Here is a 20,090-nt window from a genome sequence, read left to right as displayed (position 1 = left end):
TGATATCATATGATATTTGTTGTTCTCTGTCCAACTTACTTCACTTAGTACGATAATCTCTGGGTCCATCCAAGTTAATGCAGCTGGCATCAGTTCATTCGTTTTTATGGCTGAGTGTGTCTGTGTGTGTGTGAGTCGCTCAGTCGTGTCTGACTATCTGCAACCCCATAGACTGTAGCCTGCCAAGCATTCTCCAGGCAAGAATACTGGAGTGGGTTGCCATAATATTGTATTATTGCAATATTCTATATATTATATATATATTATTGTAAATATGTATATAGTGCATGTATGTACCACTTCTTTATTCATTCTTCTGTTGATGGCCATTTAGATTGCTTCTGTGTCTTGGCTATTGTAAATGGTGCTGTGGTGGACATTGGGGTGCATGTATTTTTTTCACATTATAGTTTTCTCTGGGTATAATCCCAGGAGTGGAATTGCTGGATCATATGGCAACTATGATTTTAGTTTTTTGAGGAACCTCCATCTTGCTTTCCATAGTGATTATACCAATTTACATTCACACCAACAGAGTAAGAGGGTTCTTTTTGTCTACACCCTCTCCATCAGTTTTTATTTGCAGACTTGTTTGTGATAACCATTCTGACCAATGTGAGGTGATACCTATTTTTTAAAATATTTATTTATTTCTTCATTTATTTGGCTACATCTGGTCTTAGTTGTGGCATGCGGGATCTAGTTCCGGGACCACAGATAGAACCCAGGCCCCCTGCATTGGAAACTTGGAGTCTTAGCCAGTGGACCACCAGGGAAGTTCCTCACATTGTAGCTTTGATTTGCATTTTAGAGGACTGATTTCAAAATTTTGTTCTGCAAACCTCCATAGAAGAGCCCCTTGAGAGCTGGTGTTTTAGTTGAAGCTGGCCTTGTCCTCAGGATAGAGTGGGGATCTACAGACAGAAAAGGTTCTCTCTTCTAGAGCCAAGATTGCAAAGCTCTGCAGTACATGATTGTGCTATTATAGATACTGTGTCTTTATTTTGTGGATTAAAAAGCTAAGAATGAGTGTTATTTAATGTAAGCCCTTAAAAGGATGGGGGGAAATAGCTCTTATATAATGATGACTAATGCAGTGTAAAAAGAGTTATTTTGGCACAATTGTGATGTTTTTCCCTTATAGTTTTGTAACAGTTTCCAAGCTATTAGATATCTATGTCAGCAGAGTTGCATTAGATTTGACTTTGCGAAAAACTTAAAGCAGCTCATTATCATTATTCCCTTTTTAAAAGAAACCTCCAATTTCTATGTATTCAATGGAAATGAGTTCACCAGCAGTTAATTATTTACAATTTTTACTACTGGAAGCAAACTCCTAGAGCCAGTAGTCTGCTTTGGCTCTCATGCTCAAATCACTGTCCAAATCTGTTACCTCCTCTGAGATTTGTTTTGCATCTATCCCCTTCCCTCTGTCATCACTGCCCCCATATTCTCCAGGTCCTAGCTTCTCTGAGCTGGACAGTCCAACTATCCATCACTGTCTCCTTGTCTTGGATCTGCCCACAATCCCATGTATTCTCCTTACGAGCCCTTCCCTCTTCCCCATACAAACCTCTCCATCTCCCCGTAGCTCACAATCTTAAATTAAACCTAAGCTCCTGGAGTCCTGAGCTTCCCTGTTGGCTCAGGGGTAAAGAATCTACCTGCCAATGCAGGAGACCCTAAGTTTGATCCCTTAGTTAGGAAGATCCCATTGAGAAGGAAATGGCAGCCCACTCCACTATTCTTGCCTGGGAAATCCCATGGACAGAGGAGCCTGGTGGGCTACAGGGTCCTCTGTCCATGGGGGTCGTAAAAAGAGTTGGTCATGACAGTGGCTGAACAACAACCTGAAAGTCCATCCAAGCTTCAGTCAGTAGCTCAGCTTTCCAGGTGCATTTTTTTTTTCATTATTTATTCCTTCCTTCTTTTAGATTTAGAGTTTTTGAACTCTTATGGTTTCAAAATTCTATCCAATTTCCCTACCTTTTCCAGGCTGTTCCCTCTTCCAGGCTACACCCTGCTCTAACCCCCTAGTTTCATGCCACCATTGACATTGCTAACTTCTACTGATTTTTCAAAACCATCCCCAGGGAACAGCTGAATCACTACATCTTCCGAACTAAGGCCCTCTAACTCAATGCTCTGGATCCAGGCTGCTTAGAGCCATCTTTTAGTAGTTGTGTTACCTTGAATAAGTTATTTTCTCTCTCCTGTACATCAACTAAATGATAATAATATCTCCATCATTGGGCAGTTATCAGGATCCAGTTAAAAAATAAAGTGTCAGAGTGCTTGTTATACAGTAAAGACTGATATAACTATTATTATTCATCTGTATATTCAATTGTTATCATATTTCACACTGCATTATAATTATTTCTTGATACTTCAATATCTCACACACTTGTCTTCAGTGAAGACTTTGAAGGCAAACACAGCTTTTTATCCATCTTTATATCTTCAAAAGTTGCTATAAAGCCAGGAACATAGTAGACAGTAGGTATGAAGTACATCAAAAAGAATACCATTTTGTGTAAGCATGTGACAATATCATGTACCATGAGAAAGAAAGCACAAGAAAAATTTACTAGATGTGATTTAAGAAGAGTTAATATTTAGATTTTAACATGTAACCATATTTTAGGCAAACATCAAAATATGATTAAATTTTTAAGTGTCTCAAATGGTGACAAAATACAGAGTGTTCTACTGTGTAGCTTTGTTTAAAAAAAAATCAATCCATAATTTACGTTTCTCTTGGCTAACACACAGAGCCCACCAACTCTCACAAGGAGCTCCAACTGTTAAAAATGGGGTCCCTGCCTTACACCTAAATGCCTTCCCCCCACATCCCTTCTGATAGGGCTATATTCCTGCCATCATTGGTACATTGGATTCATTACCACATAAGTCTGCATGTATGAACCCGTGGGATCATTCCCCTAAGACCCATACACCCTTCTAAGTTTCTATCCTCCTACCAGAATATCCCTACTTCCCAGAAGCTTCTAGAGCCCTGGTAATGACCTCAGGCCCCAATTTCTCAGAGCCCGTCTCATCAGCCATAAATGCTGTACTTGAGGTGGGATTGTTTGGTGACAAGAACCATATCTAGAATTCCCAATAACTGAGCTAAAATGATTTTTTCAATTATTTTAAAAATAATTTGCAAGTTGAGCACAGTCTAGCTTACTAGATCCATGTAAACTGATAACTGAGAAGAGACTGTACATGTTTTCAAAGTGTACCTTTTTATGTAAACTCATAAAAAAGACCAGAAGAGCACACATCTTCAGATGCATTTTTGCAAACCTGTGCCCTATCCATGGAAGAGTATTGTTAGCTAAAATTCTTTTTGACAAGACAGGAAAAAGAGACATGGAATAGGGAATTGAAATTAAACTAATACAATCATAAGCAGCAGCCATGAAACTACAGAAATAATGCTCAGCACTCTGAGCCGATCCATATCTCAATGTACATGTCTCCATGGTGAGAGACATGTGAGACGGAAAATTGTCAGAGACTATGAGATTGAGAACCAAGTCACAACCCACTTAAGAAGAAACCCTTTGTAAATGCATCAAAGGAGGGATTCAGGACAATGGCTCTATGCAATAGCTTTAAGAATAAATATTGAAAAATTTACAGAGCAGACTGATTTTGGTGAGATTATTTGATTTTTTGGAAGTCAAAGACTTAAATAATAATATAATTAAGAATAAAAACATCTTGACGGTGTCTTAGGAGCATATACATTTTTCTTTAACTCCAAGAGGAAGGGCTAATTGATGTGCAATTAATTTTGTCAGTTAAATGAGAAAAACAAACAAGCAAAACAAACAGCTGAAAATTAGCTATTGGCCTGTGGCAAATTCCTGCATTTCATGCTATTTTTGGACTTTGCCCCAGGGAGGGAGATATATTATTTTGGATATGAAAAGCCACCTTGCATTAGCTGAGACAGTCAGGTACTAACCCGGCCAACAGGAATTTTGCAGACACAGTGGACATTGTTTCACAAGCAGTTTCTTCAGTATTCTGGCTGTGTGATAATCTGAAGGTCCAATATGAATGTGAGGCAGATGATAAGAGGAGATAAAGAAAAAAATAAGAAACTTCTGTTGACAGTAAGTACAAGACAACATATGATATCAGGGATGCACATACCACATGGCTGGTTAATCTTCAAGGCTCATTTCATGTCAGAAAACAGAGCCAAGTGAGAACAGCCCCTTCCAATTCAGACAGCACACAAAAGCCAACAATCCAATGCTACATGATCTCATCAAATAAAGCTGTTTCCCCCGATCAGTGTTCTTGAATAAAATAAAATTAAGTTCAATTTAAAAAAATATATATATAAGATTGGTGAAATTCAAGAAAGCTGTAGGTATACATTCAGCCTATGCCATGACATAGCTTCCTCAGCATGAGCTGTTTTCAGAGAAAACAGCAATTGATGCTAATTAATACCAATTACTCATCTTGCTCTTATTCTTAGAGTTTTTTCTGGCTTTACTAATATGTCCAGTTCAAGTTCAATACTTGTTGAGGACTAGAGAATTTTTTAGAGAAATATCAATAACCTCAAATATGCAGATGACACCACCCTGATGGCAGAAAGTGAAGAGGAACTAAAGAGCCTCTTGATGAAAGTGAAAAAGGAGAGTGAAAAAGTTGGCTTAAAACTCAACATTTAGAAAACTAAGATCATGGCATCTGGTCCCATCACTTCATGGCAAATAGATGGGGAAACAATGGAAACAGTAACAGATTTTATTTTGGGGGGCTCCAAAGTCACTGCAGATGGTGATTGCAGCCATGAAATTAAAAGACGCTTGTTGCTTGGAAGAAAAGCCATGACTAACCTAGGCAGCATATTAAAAAGCAAAGACCTTACTTTGCCAACAAAGGTCCATCTAGTCAAAGCTATGGTTTTTCCAGGAGTCATGCATGGATGTGAGTGTTGGACTATAAAGAAAGCTGAGTGCTGAAGAATTGATGCTTTTGAACTGTAGTGTTGGAGAAGACTCTTGAGAGTCCCTTGGACTGTATGGAGATCCAACCAGTCCATCCTAAGGGAGATTAGCCCTGAATACTCATTGGAAAGACTATTGCTGAAGCTGAAACTCTAATACGTTGGCCACCTGATGGGAAGAACTAACTCATTTGAAAAGATCCTTGTGCTGGGAAAGATTGAAGGTGGGAGGAGAAGGGGACAACAGAGGATGAGATGGTTGGATGGCATCACCGACTCAGTGGACATGAGTCTGAGTAAACTCTGGGAGTTGGTGATGGACAGGGAGGCCTGGCGTGCTGCAGTCCATGGGGTCACAAAGAGTCAGATGCCACTGAGCGACTTAACTGAACTGAAAGAATTGTTTTTGTCTCAGCCCAAACACACGCTAGTTTCTAACTGGTGTCAGGAGGAAAAGGAAGTGCAAATGGGCTGTAGCTATATAAAAATATAACTGAGTTTATACTTGAGTTATAAGAAAAATATACTGAGCGACCAACACATTTACTTTTCACTATATAAAAATATAATTTGTTTAGGCCTCAAGGCAGCTTATAATATTTTATATTTTATAGATTTAGTATTTTATCATGGGACTTATTCCAATAATATTTGCTACATCTGTATACTTATTTAAAGTATACAACATGAAACTATTATTATAGCTATTATTCTTATTTTGGGGACTATCTTTGGTTTTATTGTTGTTGTTTTAGTCACTAAGTTGTGTCTGACTCTTTTGCAACCCCATGAACTGTAGCCAGCCATTACTCTGTCCATGGTATTTCCCAGACAAGAATACTGGAGTGGGTTGCCATTTTCTTCTCCAGGAGATCTTCCAGACTCAAGGATCAAGTCTGCATCACCTGCATTGGCAGGCGGATTGTTTACTACTGAGCCAACAGGGAAACCGCATCTTTGGTATTATCTTATGATAGTTGGTGCTGTAGTATCTTTACATATGGTAGTAGTGTTAGTCGCTCAGTTGTGTCTGACTCTTTGCAACCCCATGGACTATGACCCACTGTCACAGTCTGCGAAAAGAAGAGAAGTGAAAAGCAAAGGAGAAAGGGAAAGATTTGAATGCAGAGTTCCAAAGAATAGCAAGGAGAGATAAGAAAGCCTTCCTCAGTGATCAATGCAAAGAAATAGAGGAAAACAACAGAATGGGAAAGACGAGATCTCTTCAAGAAAATTAGAGATATCAAGGGAACATTTCATACAAAGATGAGTTCGATAAAGGACAAAAATGGTATGGACCTAACAGAAGCAGAAGATATTAAGAAGAGGTGGCAAGGATACACAGAAGAACTGTACAAAAAAGATCTTCACGACCCAGATAATCACAATGGTGTGATCACTCACCTAGAGCCAGACATCCTGGAATGTGAAGTCAAGTGGGCCTTAGGAAGCCTCACTACGAACAAAGCTAGTGGAGGTGATGGAATTCCAGTTGAGCGATTTCAAATCCTGAAAAATGATGCTGTGAAAGTGCTGCACTCAATATGCCAGCACATTTGGAAAACTCAGCAGTGGCCACAGGACTGGAAAAGGTCAGTTTTCATTCCAATCCCAAAGAATGCTCAAACTACCGCACAATTGCACTCATCTCACATGCTAGTAAAGTAATGCTCAAAATTCTCCAAGCCAGGCTTCAGCAATATGTGAACCGTGAACTTCCAGATGTTCAAGCTGGATTTAGAAAAGGCAGAGGAACCAGAGATCAAATTGCCAACATCTGTTGGATCATCGAAAACACAAGAGAGTTCCAGAAAAACATCTATTTCTGCTTTATTGACTATGCCAAAGCCTTTGACTGTGTGGGTCACAATAAACTGTGGAAAATTCTGAGAGAGATGGGAATACTGGACCACCTGACCTGCCTCTTGAGAAACCTATATGCAGGTCAGGAAGCAGCAGTTAGAACTGGACATAGAACAACAGACTGGTTCCAAATAGAAAAAGAGTACGTCAAGGCTGTATATTGTCACCCTGCTTATTTAATTTATATGCAGAGTACATCATGAAAAACACTGGGCTGGATGAAGCACAAGCTGGAATCAAGATTGCTGGGAGAATATCAATAGCCTCAGATATGCAGATGACACCACTCTTATGGCAGAAACTGAAGAGGAACTAAAAAACCTCTTGATGAAAGTGAAAGAGGAGAGTGAAAAATTTGGCTTAAAGCTAAACATTCAGAAAACTAAGATCATGCCTTCTGGTCCCATCACTTTATGGGGAATAGATGGGGAGACAGTGGAAACAGTGTCAGACTTTATTTTTGGGGGGCTCCAAAATCACTGCAGATGGTGATGGCAGCCATGAAATTAAAAGATGCTTACTCCTTGGATGGAAAGTTATGACCAACCTAGATAGCATATTAAAAAGCAGAGACATTACTTTGCCAACAAAGTCCATCTAGTCAAGGCTATGGTTTTTCCAGAGGTCATGCATGGATGTGAGAGTTGGACTGTGAAGAAAGCTGAGCACCGAAAAAATTGATGCTTTTGAACTGTGGTGATGGAAAAGACTCTTGAGAGTCTGCAAGGAGGTCCAACCAGTCCATCCTAAAGGAGATCAGTCCTGGGTGTTCACTGGAAAACTGATGCTGAAGCTGAAACTCCAATACTTTGGCCACCTCATGCGAAGACTTGACTCACTGGAAAAGACCCTGATGCTGGGAGGGATTGGGGGCAGGAGAAGAAGGGGACGACAAAGGATGAGATGGCTGAATGGCATCACTGACTTGATGGACATGAGTTTGAGTCAACTCCTGGAGTTGGTGATGGACAGGGAGGCCTGGCATGCTGCGATTCATAGGGTCACAAAGAGTCGGACACGACTGAGCGACTGAACTGAACTGGACTGTGACCTGCCAGGCTCCCCTGTCCATGGGATTCTCCAGGCAAGAATACTGGAATGGATTGCCATTCTCTTCTCCAGAGAGTCATCCTGACCCAGATCAAACCTGGGTCGCCTGCATTGAAGATATAATATACCATTAGTATATGGTCCTTTCTGTATTTAAAACCATCAAGGATTCTGCCTTGCCCACCAAGGTGAGATGAAGTTTTACAATTTAGGGAAATTAGAATATAAATTTCCAATACAAATAATAGTCCTATCCTCTCTCTCCAGCCTCAGTTTATATTATTCCTTTGTCATACCTTGGGCTCCTGCAGACTAATCATGACCATTGCACCACATTCTAAGTAGTGCATTTTCTCGGTTTTAGCTATATCCATATAATGTAAATACTTACATATGATTGATGCAGACATGATTTTCTGGTTTATACCTAAACAGATATTTGAGTGCATAGTTGGAAGCTGCATATTTGAGTCCCTATTTTTTTTTTTTTACTTCTAGCTAGGGCTGTCTAGGAAATTTTGTCCCAGCAACTGCAATTCAGTTCCACAAGTGGTCATTCCAATCTACATCAGTGTATAATTGTGCCTTTTCCCCTGCTGTCTACCTAGTCTAGATTGAAGCTTTTTGACAACTTTCACAGATAGGAATTTAATGGTCAAAGAAACTTGAATTTTGCTGTCTTATCTTTTTGTGTTTGTTTTTTTTCCCCTCAGATCTTTCCCCCAAGATACAGTGGATCTTCATTTCTGTGAGGTCCTCCTTAATTTAAATTCTTTTCAAAACCTAACTTTAATTTTATGTTCTATGTTAAGTAAGTTAAGTATACTATATTCTTAATGCAATCAGGTGCATCACAGTTTTTAATAGAATTAGTCACTGAATCTTTGTATACATAATGCACTCTAGTTCCTATTTAAGTTAAACACTTGTGTGGCTAAAGGCATGTGATACCAAACCACAAATATATATATATGTTACAAATATCCATATGTGTAATATCCTGATAAGATGTCTTTGATTCACATAGCAGATTCTGTTCAGTGACTTATGTGGGTGGGGCGCATAAAGGGTCAGGGGTTTTTAAATACTGATTCATCAAGAGAGACACATAATATTGTCATACCTTGAGAACTGGTTGGTAGTACAGCACAAGTGAATGACATACCAGAAATGATGATCTTTTTTTTTTTTTAATTATTTTTTTTATTAGTTGGAGGCTAATTACTTCACAACATTTCAGTGGGTTTTGTCATACATTAATATGAATCAGCCATAGATTTACACTTATTCCCCATCCCGATACCCTCTCCCACCTCCCTCTCCACCCGATTCCTCTGGGTCTTCCCAGTGCACCAGGCCCGAGCACTTGTCTCGTGCATCCCACCTGGGCTGGTGGTCTGTTTCACCATAGATAGTATACATGCTGTTCTTTTGAAACATCCCACCCTCACCTTTTCCCACAGAGTTCAAAAGTCTGTTCTTTATTTCTGTGTCTCTTTTTCTGTTTTGCATATAGGGTTATCGTTACCATCTTTCTAAATTCCATATATATGTGTTAGTATGCTGTAATGTTCTTTATCTTTCTGGCTTACTTCACTCTGTATAAGGGGCTCCAGTTTCATCCATCTCATTAGGACTGGTTCAAATGAATTCTTTTTAACGGCTGAGTAATATTCCATGGTGTATATGTACCACAGCTTCCTTATCCATTCATCTGCTGATGGGCATCTAGGTTGCTTCCATGTCCTGGCTATTATAAACAGTGCTGCGATGAACATTGGGGTGCACGTGTCTCTTTCAGATCTGGTTTCCTCAGTGTGTATGCCCAGAAGTGGGATTGCTGGGTCATATGGCAGTTCTATTTCCAGTTTTTTAAGGAATCTCCACACTGTTTTCCATAGTGGCTGTACTAGTTTGCATTCCCACCAACAGTGTAAGAGGGTTCCCTTTCTCCTTTCCTCTGAACACTTTCAGAGAAATAAGTAACCACTGTACTGAAAACTTGCAAGCACATTTTGTGTTCCTGAGACATCTTTACCATTTTATGATTGAACTTAGGCTATTCATCATGTACTTACTTTTAAGGTGGTAGAGCTCTGGATGAATTAACTCACCTCCAAGACGGTTAAATAACATTTAAAACATTCCCTCTCCTAGACATGGAAAGGGTTTCTGTTTGGGAATACTTATTCCCACATGACTGGTTTATTTATTTGAACATTCGGACCTCATTGCTCTCAGAGAAAGAAATTACTCTGGAGAGAATCAGTATGAGATGCTGAATCAGTATGAGATGGTTTCAAGCAAGGGAATAAGCAAGGAAATAGCCTTCTTTATCATTAGTATTTATTCAGAAAGCAAGTTGAACTGTTATAGCCATAACCCTCCAAAAAATAGAAAAAGGAGGAATTATAGGATGGAAAACTGCCTATTCTTTGGGGAGTTCTAATCCTTCAAATGAGCTCTCACCAGCACGATCCAACAGCTCCCAGGACATTTCTAACAATTTTCTGGGTGGCAGTTTACATTTTTCAACAATTGCTATGAGACCTCAAAATTGAGAAAAGTATAAAACGAGAGCTATAATACTTGCTGGATTGATCAGTAACCTTTGGGACTATAGTTTCATGTGTTTTCTTCCCAAACACACAAGTTTTAGAAGAAAAGTTAATAAAACAAAAGTAAAAACCATAGGGATTGGAAAAGTTCTTCAGAATAGGAATAAATCGTAACTGTGGAGGCAAAAAGGTGTAGTGTGTGCTGGATTAACATAGAGGGAGGTGTCTGAGCATGTCCCAACAAGTTAAGGATGTTAAACCGAGCTTGGTAACTTTCTTAAGGAGTGAAGGAGAGATTGATGCTCGGGGCAAGTCAGCCTTTTGACAGAACCTCACAATTTTGGAACATGGAGAACAATATTATTTTTAGTTTTACTGTCCCAGAAATTTAGTTTTGCCAGAGCATGCAGTTTGGTCACATTTAGGGAGACTGGCAGAAGCTAACCAAAATTAGAGGAAACTAGCATGTAAGATAGCCCATCCGAAGGGTTTATAAATGGCACGTAGAGCTTATGCATTTTTAAACATTATCTCTTACTGCTGTAGTATAGAAATCTGTGCATTGGTCTATGCTCTGAAAGAACAACTGCATGGAAAGATGATTTTACTAGGTGAGAAGATGGGCCTGTGTGCTGCTTTGCCATCTTTCATAGTGCGGTATTATGGTGCCATCATAATTCAAAGTGGCTACTTTCCTAGACCAGGTACAAACTTTCCAATAAAATTTTCTGGAAGACTTAAAAAGGCAATTTTCTTTCCACTTTGATATTCAAATGAGCAATGTGCAGACTGCAGCTTTTCTCTCTCTTTCTGTAATAAGATGGTAGGAAACGAGTTTGGTGGGTTTTTTCTCTTTTTCACTGTTGGTTATCTAAAACACTGAAATTTGCAGTCCTTTAAGTTTATCTTTGAGCAGCCATGATGTTAGCAGTGTTTTGCCCATGTGTGAGGCAGTACCTTTATCGTCCATTAGCTTTGGTTTCCATCAGCGGCTATTGCTGTTTGGAGGATATGGCTCCCCTGACCCCTGCTGGGGCCCAGCCCTGTGAGTTCTGAGCCACTGAGGTGCTACTTGTACTCGGATAAGCCGGGGGGCCTGGCAAACCTACTAATTCACTTTCAGAGCCTCCGCAAGTCACCCTCGTCCCTGAGCGATAGAACATTCTGCGTTGGTACAAGGCCAAGGAGCCCACAGCTGTGACTACTCAGCTGGTGTGTTCCCTCGGGCTCTTCCAGAGAAACTGAGGTGGGTGGAAGTGTGCATACTGAAAATCTGGGTACAGATTTTTTTTCTCAGCGCCCGCTGATTAAAGATACAAGAGTAAAAGTAAGAAAGTGTTGTTGTTTCCGCCCCCCCACCCCTGCCCTTTTCATGGGTAGCATCATTCTGGATCTAGACAAGGGGAGCAGATCTTAGTCTTCTTCTAGGTTTCAGAAAAGTTTTATTTGTGAGTTATATTTTTGCCATTGTTTCAAATAGCTGTTTTTAAAGTTCTGTGGGAGCTTTGCTTATCTTCGCAGATTCAGTATCAAGAAAGCATATATCAAACTTCATAGCAACTCAAAAATAGCGAGACCCAAAATGCTTGAACTTTTTTCTAAGTGACACCTCTTAATAATGCAGTACATTTTGAAATGTAGTTACTAAGGTTTTCATAATCACCCTGGGAATGTAATATTTCCATGGAATATGGATAGCCAAAATCATACAGTTTTCCTAAGATGAAGATTTATCTATAGCTTATAAGGTAATTCTTTTTATTCTTAAGGAAATGTAATAGGAATAACAGAATCGGGGGACCCTTGTAGCACTGTGTCTGGGCAAATGTATATTCGTTTCTTTAGCTGTTTACATGTTTATAGCAAGCCTCACTCTCAGCAACAGGGAGAGAATTCCTACTCAGCCAATTTTTGCCTTTGCATAATCATTCTTAGTTTCCAAGTAAGCAAAAGGAAATTGCATATTCATTTTAAATCTGTAATTTGGCTTACTGTGACTAGAGACATAATCAACTATGAATTTTTAAATCCATGGATTATTAAAAAAAAACAAATGTTTGCCAAATCTTTTAGAAATTAAAAAAAAAATAACTTGGGAAATAGAGAAAGTATTGAGTCATGAAAGGCAGAATAGGGCAAAGTAGAAGGGAAAAAATTGAGAGGCTGTTCTCTGTTGTCAATGCATTTGTCCCAGAAGAAGTAATTCTGAAAGGGGAAAAAAAGCGTCTTCCCTTAAGCACCTGAAAGTTGCCCAGATTTTATCTGATATTAAAAATCATGACATATGTCAAAAGGCTGTCAGGATTCTAAGATAATATTGACTTTCATTTCATTGCAGTGCTCTGCCTCTACTGATTGTACATTTAACAGAGTCCAGTTCTTCATCTTGCCTTCAGAGTCTCTGAATTCAAGACTTATTGATCTGGTGTCAATCAAATATGCTTTATTTTCTGAGTCCTTGAGTCACCTAACCCTCTGTAGCCCCTGCAAGACAAGACACAGTTAACACTGGCGAGTGTGTGTGAAGGCCTGGCAAGTAAGAGAGGAAAGGCTTAGCTGAGGTTAGTTTGGGTGGAGCATTAGTGCTGACTGAGAGAGCTCTAGGTCATGGAGCTTTGCCTACAGAGAGAGTGAACGTGGCCAGAAGGAGATCCTCTAAAACAGCACACACATCAGGAGAGGAGAGAAGTAGTGATGACTATGCTGGGGAAAATTACTGGAGTTTTTTTGGGGGGAGTGGGTAACAGTACAATATTGGCGTATTATGAAAATGTAAGCATAATTTAACAAAATAATCATAACTAGTTACTCAACCTTATCAAATACATTTGAACAAAATGTATCCAATGTAAAGTTATGAAATAATATAAAAGTGAAGGAAAAATATTACTTAAATATAAATTACTAGCTATTAAATGACATCTCTGAGCTGTATTCCTTTCCATCTTGGGATCATTGAGAGCTGTAACCTGCAGTGAAGTGCAAGAGTTAGTTGCTCAATCATATCTGATTCTTTGTGATGCCTTGGACTGTAGCTTGCCAGTCTCCTCTGTCCGTGGAATTCCCCAGGCAAGAATACTAGAGTGGGTTGCCATTTCCTCCTCCAGGGAATCTTCCTGACCCAGGAATCAAAATCGGGTCTCCTGCATTGCAGGGAGATTCTTTACCCTTTGAGCCACCAGCGAAGCCCACTAACCTGGGCTGGGTCAGCCCAATTGGCCTTGCGTATCTTTTGTCATGCATCTCCCCTGAGTGGAGTTGTCACTAATACTGCCCTGGGTGACTCCTCTGCATGGGCCAGAGCAGTTGTATGTGAGCAGTTTTATTGCCTTACTTGCCATCTGCAAATAAGTGATTGTGGTCCTAATCACTTCATTCTCAGCTGAAGCATCTGCCTGTGCATTGCACTGCCAGGTCCTTGCAGGCTTTTTGTGGGAGGCCATGATAAGGTTGGGGAAAGGATGTTAGATGCGGCAGGAGATCAGTGACAGAGAACAAGAGGAAGAGCTTGCATTGAGGATGTTAGAAAGGGGATGGAGCAGGAGTGGAAGAGGAGGCTATTAAAGACAGAGAGAAAAATGGTCAACTAAGTTGCTGACCAATGTCTCAAACATTTGCATGACCACAAAAAAGTACCAGTGTTTCAGTTTTTAAAAATAGTAAGGTAAAAGGTAGTGATTTTCAATCTTGCTTGTACATTGGAAAGTTTATTTTTAAAAATACTGAGGCTTAGTATACCTCATGAGAGATACCTATTTAATTGTTCTGTGTTGTGGCTTTCTCATCAGAAGTTTAAAAATCTTCCCAGTAGATTTCCAACATGCAGCCAGTGGTTAAGAACTGTAGTTATAAGTGGATTTTGAAAATCAGTATTAAATCCATAGATGCAAAGTGCAACTGTCACCTTTGTTTTTAACCGAAGGGAAGCAGGCTCATCTTTAAGGAGTACCTTTTGGTGCCAGCAATGATGCTGAGTACTATTACCTTTTTAATTTTTATTGTAATACTGTGAAGTGAGAAGAGTCAACGCAATTTAAAAGGTGAAGAAAGTGAGGCTAAGGGAAGAGAAGTAACTTGCTCAGAGTAACAGTGTTTTCGGGGATGAAGCTAGCAGCTGGGACTCAGTCCTGTGTCTGCACAATTCATCGTTTTTCCTACCTTTCCTTTAAGACAAAGTTATAAAGGATAGCTTATCATGGATTGCCTGAAGACCTACATTCTTTTTTGTCTTATGTCTAGGGATAAGAAATGAAATCTGTATGTTCTAACCACTATAATTTATAAGATTGCTCAAAATCAAGGGTCAAAAATTTATAACCCATTGTCTGTTTTTCTATGGCTTATAAGAATGGTTTTTACATTTGGAAATGGTTGAAGCAAAATTAAAGAAGGATATTTCATGGCCCATGAAAATGATATGCAATTCAAATGTGTTGACCACAGATAAAGTTTTAACTGGAACACCCACACTTAGTCATTTTGTTTTACCTGGCGCTGCTTTCTCACCACTGTAGCAGAGATGAGTGCTAATGACGGAGACAATATGGCCAGCATAGCCTAAAGTGTTTACTACTTAGCCTTTTACACAATAAAGTTCTGTTGACTTCTGCTCTAAAGCAAAACCTGGTAGAGAGATCTTAATGTACAAAACTGACATATAGTATTAAGAAGGCTTGTTCACATCAACAAATATATAACAATAAAACAATTTTCAAGGATCTTTGAAAGTATAAGCTACCCCAGTGCATTTAAATATGGTTTAAAGATCATTAGGTGCCCCTGGGGGTGGATGCTTATGTAAATATACAGCAAAAGCACCATGACCTATTAGTCACAGATTAGTCACAGAAAAAGGTAAAACCTTTCCAAATGATGTCACTAGCAATTCAGGATTAATTGTAATGACTCCATTCATTTTTGGCTTAACCTGTAAATTAAATAAATCACTACATAATTCTGTTTTTTTCTGTTTCTATTTTTGAACTTAGCTTCTTTTTCCAAACTTTCTACTTTTTAAAATACTCCTAGTATATACCCCAGTGTTTTCAGAATTTCTACTAATTAAGTAAGATGCTCTATTTGCTATAGCAACTCTACCAGAGTTTTTTAAAATGTGTTCCTTGGATTACATGCATCAGAATCATCTAGGATGCTTGTTTTTACATGACAGATTCTAGGGTCTCAGGCCAGACCTGCTGATTCAGAACCACTGAGGCAAGGATTCTGCCTTTCTCCATGCTCCCAAGGGCGAATCTCATGCACCCTGTAAAGCGAAAAGCCCATGCTACATCATAGGTGATTCTATTCACAAGTTGTCCTAGGAACAGATTTAGAGGATCAGGCCACCCAGATGTAGAGATTCCTGTAGAGAAGTGGAGGAGTTTCAGGATTCTGTATTCCCAGGGTGTATGATTAAAAGCAAATACAGAAACCCTCTTGCTCATAAGAAGCAGATTCATCCAAGTGAACAGAGAAATAATAGAAATGAGAAAACTCATTAAAATAATGAAAACTAGGATGGATTGCTGCTAGTTTTTTATTGCTTTATCAGAAGTGACTAGTCTAAGAGCCATTTCCCTTCCTAGCATCCCTTCTTCATCCTAGAAATGACCCAACAAACAGACATTTCTGTTTTCTCTTTCAGATCTGCTCTCCATCCCTTTCCATCCACCCTGTTCTCTGTCTGGAGAGTTGAAATGCTAGACTGCATCACGTGGTTCCCATGCTCTGTGGCTTCTAATTGATGGATCAGTAGGGTGCCCTAGAAGGAGATCAGAGAGAGGGAGTGAAGTCAGGCCCCCTTACTGTGGATCTGATCTGGCTAGCTGTCTCTTTGGACTGAAAATCATTGCTCCGCTCAGGGTGTCCTTTTCTACATAGTACTCTACTTCCAGGTTCTGTTACGTTTTTTCCCTTGTCCCTTTGGTTCTGAGGGTAGTAATAGCTCCAGGGTTACAAACCCCAGGTTAACTGCAGAATCCTTTGTTTCTGCAACCTGCCCACATGTTTATATATGTTTTAACACTCTTTGAATTATTCTAATTTGACTATAACAGCTGTTTCCTATTTGGACCCTATTGAAACAGCAACTGAATGTCTTTAGGCAGGATCCAAAAGGACAGGGGGCTTTATCTCTTTGGTGAGCAACAGTTTAGTTCATCAAATGTGACAAGTACTCACATGTACTATTGTCCCTTCCTAAGGCTCTCTTCTGTCACCTGTTTATCTGGCTAAATCCTGGTTGTTAAAAAAGTCTTACCTTGCATGTCAATTTCTAGAAAACTCCTCAAACACCTCCCCCAAGCTAAATTAGCTTCCCCTGCTATACCTTCTCATCATGTGCTTTATTTTTCCTTAGTTGTATTTATTCATATTGTAAGTCATTTATCTTATATTATCTTTGGGCATCTCCTAGAGTGTGATCTATAGATGGGTTCTGACTATTTTGTATTTATTAACACCTGCCCTTTGCACATGCTCCTTTGATTTCTGTTGAATATGTGAATGAATAAAATATAGCTATCCTAGCCAGTTTCACCATTATCCTTTTCCGCTGGGAGAAAAAACTATGCTATATATAAACCATACATATATAGATGTTACTTTCTGTACTTCCACTAGCTCAGTAATATGGACTAATTATGCCAATGCCCACACAGACCTCTGAGTTATACGTGAATGGTTCTACTTGTTTTTCAGAAACATGTCTATTTTCTGAAACATTTGCTATAAGAAAGGAGGCAGAAACCTATCAAACAAATTGTCAATACTTGATAACATAACAATAAATCCTACAAAGCAAGAACAACTGTGTGGTAAGTATAGGACTGGTGCTGGATTAAACTTGGTGAGTGAGCATTCAATGTACCTTTTCCTGACGAACAGGCAGAAGAACCACTGTATTCTCACACTTTGCTTTCCTTCTCTCCAAAGTATTTCTAATCAGAGGCACTAGCAGATACCCACTTACAATAAAAGGCTTTTTCTCAGAGAATCACAGTGCCAGAAAGTTTTAGGTGTTAAGTTTGACAGAGCTGCAGGTTTTCATTTACTGTGATATTTTTTTTCTGATAACTTAGTCGCATTACCTAAATGGGTAGCCTGCATTAGATGAAGAGAAAAACATTTTTCATCACTCCAAATATTTGCCGATATGGTAACTAGCAAGAACTCCTCTTTGAAACGCTTCATTTGTTTTCTCCATTAACATGCTTCATCTTAGGTGGATTTTGGTCTCCTTGTGGCCTAAGTCTCTGGGGAACACATTTGTGAACGAGTAAGGTACCCCTATAGAGCCTTATCAGTCTTTAATTTGCATTCCTTGTTTCGTCCATTCACAGTCCCCACCCCATTTCTGTTTTTCTCTTCATGGTACAACATGTCCTGGCCCCAAGGACTCATCTCTTTCTCTTCTTGAAGGACTGCCGTCAGTGCAGTTTCTCTTGCCAGCTGCCATCTCATGCTGAGAATTCATGCAGTAACTACCCTCCTCCAAATCATCACAAGCCCAGAGATTCTCTTTCTGCATTGCACCAAATGCCATGGTGAGAAATAAGACAATCAATCAGGACCTTCCTGCATTTCTGTATGGGCTGACCTTCCTCCTTTGTGAGTGATTTCAGTGATCAAGACAAAACCATTTAGATTCTGTCCACTAATTTGCTGATGTTTGAATTTCCTTTGTTAAAGACTTAAGCTTTGTAAGCCCTGTTTCAGAACAATCTCCTTGTGTGAGATAGCCCAAAGCACATTGTTAATCACTGACGTTTTAGTTTGACTAAGATTGCCAAATGTGTTCTGAAAGATTTCTACAAGGAGTAGGGGGGCAAAAAACATGAAACCCCTGTATTAAGCACATAAGGGAACAGAAAGGGGACACTCCACTCTCAGTATAATGAACATTTACTTTTGCATCCATAGTTCCCTTACCTCAGCCTCAGTTTCAACTAACATTGTTATATTCTGTCAAGTATTGAAGGCATTTCCAATAAAATAATATGCAGTGGATTTTCTTTGATTATTGCCAAGCCACAGAAGCATTAACTTTATTATTAGCTTTTCCAAATATGCATATATTATAGAACTAATATAAAAATGCATATTCTCTACACTTAGCATTATTCATAAATGTGTATAAGCATTATTCATAAATGTGTCTATACTCCTGGAGGAGGGCAACCCACTCCAGTATTCTTGCCTAGAGAATCCCCATGGACAGAGGAGCCTTGTGGGCTACAGTCCAGAGTCACAAAGAGTCAGACATGACTGAAGCTGCTTATCACAGCACACACACACACACACACACACACACACACACACACACGATGTGTGTGTGTATTTCTTAACATGAGTTAAAATAGTATACAGATTCAGCATTACCAACGCAGTGGAATTTAAAGATGTATAGAAATACAACAATCATATATATTATTTTATACAATTAACCCTTCAGTTACTGAATTGAAGGGTTAATTGTGCACTTTATTATGCACTTCAAAATTAGTATCTCCACCTAGTGGTAACTGATGGAAATATGTTTTTAAAATGATGTTTTAAGCAGTGAGAGCAGATAAATGGAGAGGTTCTTGGTAAATCAGCACTCATTATCATCTCAGTTATATTTTGATCTAGAATGACAAGTACAAAGTAAAGCTAGACATGCAGTTGGCAAAGGGAAGCCAAGTGCTGTTCTACTACCTGTGAACAATATAGAGTAGGCAGAAATTACTCAAGATGGAACAAGCCAGAATTTCAAGCAGTATTTGTACAACAGAAATCTCATAAGACTAAAGGACAAGGATGATGGTTTACTTTGAATGTGAAGAGGAGGGGGCCAGGAAATTTCCTCCATTTGCTCTTTTTTTCCGAACACATTACCTAATAGCCATCATTCTCCATGGCTTCCCAGAATCAGTCTCCTTGATGACAAAGAATGTTTCCGAGAAGTCATTTGGGATATGAAAGAACCCCTTGGTTTCCTCAAGTGTCTCGTTTGAAATCCTAGTGAGTGGAAATACCAATAAATTTTTATCTTAAACTGATATAGACACAAAGAATATTTGCTTCCAGACTCTGAAGCTAGCAGAGAAAAACACTTAGTTGGGGGAACAACATGTTAAAAATGTTAAGTTCTCTGTCTCAGAACCTTTCTTACATGAATTCTTTCCCAAATAAAGTAGAATAAGTTCCGGAGAGAGATATCTAGGGTAGTTTTTTAATAATATATCAAAGAATAACAAACCTGGTTGCTTTTTATCTTTTTTTAGTTGAAAAAAAAAAAAAGCATTGCTTAGATTTATCAACTAGATGGAACTTTGACCCCTCCATGGATGGAAAAAAAATAATAAGTCTAATAAACTGATCATAACATTTATAGAGTCATATAATTTATGTAAAATTCCATACTACTTATAGCGAGTTACCTTAGTGCTGGAAAAATCTAATAGACACCTTATGTATGCAGTTCCTTAGGCTTTGCCTATGCTTGCAAAAGACAGTGACCTGAGAATTTATCCCAAATTCCATGGAAAACTAAGACAATTGTTATTTTTTAATTTAGTCATATATTTCTGGCTTGAACCACAAGAATTTTCATTCTTGACTTGAGCTTATTTATTTATTCACAGTGCAGTGGT

General features: G+C 38.9%; 1 long non-coding RNA gene across 1 annotated transcript; it reads left to right on the top strand.

The window, feature by feature from the left end:
- Window positions 1-1,637: 1,637 nt before the first annotated feature.
- LOC122441285 lies at window positions 1,638-19,550 on the top strand. Its single transcript, XR_006269318.1, has 3 exons — window positions 1,638-1,809; window positions 5,740-5,746; window positions 19,541-19,550. It is a non-coding gene; the product is annotated as an uncharacterized LOC122441285 (long non-coding RNA).
- Window positions 19,551-20,090: the final 540 nt, after the last annotated feature.

The sequence above is a fragment of the Cervus canadensis genome, chromosome 5 (genome assembly GCF_019320065.1).
Source record: "Cervus canadensis isolate Bull #8, Minnesota chromosome 5, ASM1932006v1, whole genome shotgun sequence".
NCBI classification, from domain to species: Eukaryota; Metazoa; Chordata; class Mammalia; order Artiodactyla; family Cervidae; genus Cervus; species Cervus canadensis.
The sequence above is the reverse complement of the archived record's forward strand: the minus strand, read 5'-3'. Positions and strand labels throughout refer to the sequence as shown.